Source organism: Alligator mississippiensis, chromosome 3, assembly GCF_030867095.1.
Source record: "Alligator mississippiensis isolate rAllMis1 chromosome 3, rAllMis1, whole genome shotgun sequence".
Lineage (NCBI taxonomy): Eukaryota > Metazoa > Chordata > Crocodylia > Alligatoridae > Alligator > Alligator mississippiensis.
The window spans coordinates 213,778,296-213,784,386 of NC_081826.1; positions in this window are offsets into that span (position 1 = coordinate 213,778,296).

Here is a 6,091-nt window from a genome sequence, read left to right on the forward strand (position 1 = left end):
GGATCACACTTTGACCTGTTCCACAAAGGCTTACAGCCTGCAAAGGTTAACCAGACAAGTTCCAAGGCCTTGTGTGGGTGTCTGGAATGTTAATGGAAACCTGAGTCAGCCTCAGCTATCAGTGATCAACCACCTCCCAGCTAAGACTGAATGAGTGATTACAAAAGTCAGTAAGTGCCTTAGTTGAGAAGAAGCTACAGGAAACAAGTAGGAAGCTTGCAGTCGTTTTGAAGCAGAGGACAAGAGCCTGCCTTAGTCAGGGGAATAGCTTAGGTTTTGTGAAGCTGGTTTCAATAATAAGCCTGAAAAAAGTTTATGGGAGTAATGTCTGTCTTTCCTGAGCTGAGGGGACAGGCCAGCAGCATACACGTTTAAACCCAGGAAGTTTTGTCCAAATAATATTATTGGGGAATTATCATCTTAAAGAGTATGGAGTTCCATGATTCAAAGTAATAACCACCTTTAAGGGCATCAGTTTAATTAAGAGGAGGGACAGTTCATGCTATTGTCTGAACAGCTCTTTTCAAACCTTTGCTTCCATTGGTTACTTAGCCAAGCTTGGAGCAAAAAAACCCCTTGAAATAACAGTCTCAGACCAGGTTTTTGTCATGCATTTGTGCTTGGAAGGGGAGGGGGCCTTGGCTCTTCCCTTACAACTATGACTACAGACTTCATTCAAAGACCTTGCTGGATTGAAGTGAAGAGGACTGTACTACTTAAGAGTGAGGCCCCAGTTACCTCTAACCAAATATAGTTAACTCTTCTAGGTCATCTGGATTTGTCCTGCTTTCTACATGCAAAAGTAGGGATAAGATCAGACCACTTAATTTCAGTTTCCATGTTGGAAAATATCTAAAATTATGATGATCAATTTTTTTTTGTATGGAGAATCAGCTTGGTAGTTAAATATATAGACCTTGAAGTAGAGATATCTCAAGAGTTCCTTTCATAGAATCATAGGAAAACTAGGGTTGGAAGGGTCCTAAGGAGGGCATCTAGTCAAACTCCTTGCTCAAAGCAGGACCATCTCCAACTAAATCATTCCAGCCAGGGCTTTGTCAAGCCGGGCCTTAAAGACCTCTAAGAATGGAGATTCCACCACCTTTCTAGGTAACTTGTTCCAGTCCTTCACCACCCTCCCAGTGAGAGAGTTTTTCCTAATACTCAATTTAAACTTCCCTTGCTGCAACTTGAGACCATTGCTCCTTGTTCTGAGAACAGTCTAGTTCCACTGTCTTTGAAACCACCCTTCAAGTAGTGGAAGGTTGATATCAAATCCCCCCTCAGTCATCTGTTCCACAGACTAAATAAGCCCAGTTCCCTCAGCCTCTCCTCAGAAGTCATGTGCTTTAACCCCTGAACCATTTTCATTGCTCTCTGTTGGACTCCCTCCAATTTGTCCACATCCTTTCTATAGTGGGGGGCCCAAAATTGGACACAGTACTCCAGATGTGGCTTCACCAGTACAGAATAGAGTGAAATGATTACTTACCTGGATCTTCTGGCAATGCTTCTACTAATACAGCCCAGTATGCTGTTAGCCTTCTTGGCACACTGCTGACTCATATCCATCTTATTGTCCACTGTAAACCCCAGGAACTTTTCTGAAGACCTACTGCTTAGCCAGTCAGGCCCCAGGCTGTAGCAGTGCATGGGATTCTTTCATTCCAAGTGCAGGATTTTGCACTTATCCTTGCTGAATCTCATGAGATTTCTTTTGGCCCAATCCTGTAACTTGTCTAGGTCACTCTGAATCCTAGCCCCACCCTCCAGTGTATCTACTAACTCCCCCTAGCTTGGTGTCATCTGCAAACTTCCATCCCATCTTCCAGATAGTTAATGAAGATGTTGAACAAAACTGGCCCCAGGACCAACCCCCGGGGCAGTCCACTTGATACCTGCTACCAACTAGATATTGAGCAATTGGTTACTACCCATTGAGCTCAACAATCCAGCCAGCTTTCTATCCACCTTACAGTCCATTCATCCAACACATACTTCCTGAGCTTGTTTGCAAGAATGCTATGGGATAGGGGTGTGTAAAGTGGGCCATATTCAATTTGGATTCATATTCGGTCGAATTTGGGGGACACTAATTCGATTTGTTGATTTGAATCACTGTCCCAATTAAATTTGGCTGAATCTGAATCTAAAGATTCGATTCTGATTTGGAGAATTAGTGGTTAAGCCATAGACACAGCTTTATATGTTTTTTCTATATACCTCAAGGTACCAGGAGTGGTTTATGAATGCTGACATGGTGAGGAAGATGGAGTGTCCCGCACGAGCATGCGCCGGGGGGGGGGGAGGGGATGGGATGGGGGCCCGCATGCTCAGTGATGGACCTGGAAGTGTACTGGAAGTGTACATTTCCAGGACCCTTCCCCCAAGTCTCCCCAGCTTGGTGTTCAGCCATGGGGGGACCCTGGGTGCCCCTCAGACCCAGGAGGCACCAGTCACCAAGATGGGGGGCAGGGGGTTGGTCCCCCATGTGCTTCACAGCAGACCCAGAAGTGCACCACCACTGAGTACTTTGGGGACCCCACCACGCTCCTGTGGGACACTCCATATGCCCCACCATCTCAGCATCCATGAGCCACTTGGTACCTTGAGGTATGTAGAAAAAACATAAAGCCGTGTCTATGTACAAATCATCAAATCTCTTTGATTTGAATCAGAAGCTTCTAATTCAATTTGGATAGATTATTGGGTTTCCTGATTCAATTCAGATTCAGTGATTCGGCCACTAAATTGGGCCGAATCTCCACTGAATCGAATCAGTGACCAAAGCTTTGCACAGCCCTATGAAAAGCCTTGCTACAGTCAAGGTATACTATGTCCACTGCTTTCCCTGCATCCACAGAGCCAGTTATCTCATCATAGAAGGCAATCAGGCTGGTCAGGCATGACTTGCCCTTGGTGAATCCATGCTGACTGTTCCTAATCAGCTTGTTCTCCAAGTGCTTAGAAATGGATCCTTTGAGGACCTGCTCCATTATTTTTCTGGGGACTGAGGTGAGGATGACTGGTCTGTAGTTCCCTGGATCCTCCTCCTTTCCTTTCTTAAAGATGGGCATACTATACTTGCCTTTTTCCAGTTATCCGAGACCTCCCTCGATAGGCATGAGTTTTCAAAGATAATGGTCAACGGCTTTTCTAAATAATTCCTAACCTGTTCTTTCACCACTGAAGACTGCTCATCTTCTCCCCAAACAGTGCTGCCGCATTCAGTAGTCTGGGAGCTGACCTTGCCTGTAAAGACTGAAAAAAGGTATTGGGTACTTTAGCCTTTTCCTCATCATCTATCACTAGGTTGCCTTCCTCATTCAGTAAGGGATCCACACTGCCATTGACTTTCCTGTTGTTGCTATCATACTTGTAGAAACCCTTCTTGTTATCCATCATGTCCCTTGCTAGCTGCAGCTCCAGTTGCGCTTTCCCTGCCCTTCTTATTATAGCAGGACCTACAATGCATTAAGCAAAGTTCTTCCTTGTTTGAAGATGGTCTCTGACTTGAATTCTTTAAGTGCCAATATGAAGCAATGTCTTATGGATATAAAGTGATAACATATACAAGCAATATCTCTTTCCCTTCCCCCTCCCCCACAAATATCAGCTATCTTCTGTCACAGGCTGTGTAAAATTGGACAGAGCAGGTAACCTCCCTGTGCCTTAGTTTGCCATTTGCAAAATGATAAATTCAGTTTCAAGAGCTGAAGCATTCAGTACATGAGAAACATGATGGAAAAGGCTGTGGAACTGTGAGTAAAAGGGAAAACCAATGGCATCATTAATGGAGTTCTGGCATAAAGGGTATAAGTTAATGTTATAAATGAGAGCAGAATTTAGTCGAGGTCTCTAGCAATGAAAACCACTTCAATTAGTTCCAAAAAAGAGGTTGGTGTGTATGTGTGAGAAAGTGTGTTTTACTTACTGATCAAATCAACTTGTTATACTAGGTGATATAACCCTAATATCTCTTGAGGTATTTTGTCTTCACACACTTCCTGGACCATCAAGGCAACATCCACACTCCAACCCTATTAGAATCTCATGATAAGAGTCTATTAACTACAGTCTGGCTACCTGGAACCTTTTCCAACAAGACTTCTGGCAATTTAATGAAAATGAACTTTATACAGTTACTTCTCTTTCTAGCAGACCTGAAACTTTGTTAGAGGAAAAGAAAGTCCACCACAAAGGACAAATGTCAAAGAACAGACAGAATGGTAGCATAAATGTACTGGCTAAGTAAAGCGCTGTGCTCAGCAGCAATAGATATCACTGAGGGACCTACCACAGATATTCAAACTGCTTTCAGATACAGTTGTTAATACTGATAAAATGAAAAAAAAAATGTACATTGTACTTTTTAAACTTTGGATTGCATCTGTTTTGATCTAATCTGGACATCTGTGCCATTGTTGTTGAGCACATTTGAACTGTAAAAGGAATTGAGATGATACATGCAAGGTCTTAAAGCTTTCAATGGCAAAAGGCCAGGTGGAAGGAGGCTATAACAATGCAAGGCTCTCTGCCAAGCTTTTCTCCTTCAGGGCCTGTATACAGCCCCCAAAGTGATCAGTGCAGGCCAAGAAGAAAGTGTAGGAATGGAATACATGCCAAAAGAAGCTTCTGTTAGGAGTACTCCACTTGTGCACTTGCCCTGCTGTCATAAGGCAGCGGATGGGCATATTGAATAATTGTTTATGCTAAATGGGTACAACTTTTTCATAATTTTCACTGCAACCCTGTGGGGGTAGGGATGTATTGTTACAACCATCTGACAGTTGGAGAAAGAGAGAGACTGGCACTTATTCAAAGCACACATGCAAACCTTCAGAATCCCTATCTTAGCTAGCTGAAAAAAATCTACTGCAGAATTTTTCTTCAAAAAGGGGGAAAGTTTTTTTCTAGGTTCAGGATGGACTCTCTGCTGCCAACCACCAGCTGTTTATGGCATGTCTCTGGGATGTTGGGAATGTGGATTCAACTCTTTGTTCTGTTTAATGCAGAGCAAGGACATAAACTTCAGTTTCCCATATACCAAATGTGAACTAGGCATTGGAATCTCTCAACAGTGGAGCTGTTCCACTTTCTGTAAAATTGATCCAGAGGCAGACTGGCTTTCTAGCTTAGTTACTTGACTGGATGTTGGAGACAGGTTGAAACAGCTGGTCTGAATATGACAGAGGAGGGATTTAATCAAACTGAGTTCCTTGACCACCAGCCTGTTGGCTATTCTTGAGTGATGCTCCTCATCCATTTTTCATGAACAAATGTTAAAAGGTCTTGCTCCTATTTTATCTTTAAACAGTGGGCACTTTTACATGTGCTCCAGTGGTGGGGAGAGCCACTGAGAGCTGCTCTAATTAAAGCACTGCTGCATTTCCTGTATTGGCATCTCCACACTTAAAAATGGTGGCAGGGGCACTTGAACTAAAGCACATTCAATGAGCTTTAGTTCAAGCACCCCTACCACTATTTTTAAGTGTGGAGATGCCAATACAGGAAATGCAGCAGTTCTGTAAAATTGTAAAATACACAAGATGCAGGAGGCTGCTAGAGTGCAGCAATTGTGCTTAATTGAGTCTGCTCCGACACACTGGAATTCCAGTGTCTTGAAGTAGTGTTGGTGCTCATGTATAGGTGCCCAGTGTTTCCAACCACCAGTGGAGTGGGATTCTGGAGCAGCCTTCTACAAAGAGAAATGGTGGGAAACAACCTAATCAGTTTTGAAATGGGCAGTGATTTTTTTTTTTTTTTTGGCGATATCTTTCATTGGACCAATGTTATTGTTGGGAAAGTTGTTGGACAAGCTTTCAGGCATCAGGTCTAACAAAGGGGCAGACAAAGTTTTAATATGGAGTTCAGTAGGTTTCTGAGCAGGAACACATGATGTCATTACCTGAGACACAGGGCTGAATTAGATAACTTTTGCATGGAAAACTCCCTCCTCCTATGTCATATTATTATGAAAAAAAACTTTGAATCGCAATTTTTTTGTGATTTTCCTTTTCTGACCAGCCCTTGTACAGCTGATCACTCGACCAAAAATATCAAGGCAGGTAGTACAGATCTAAAAATGGCT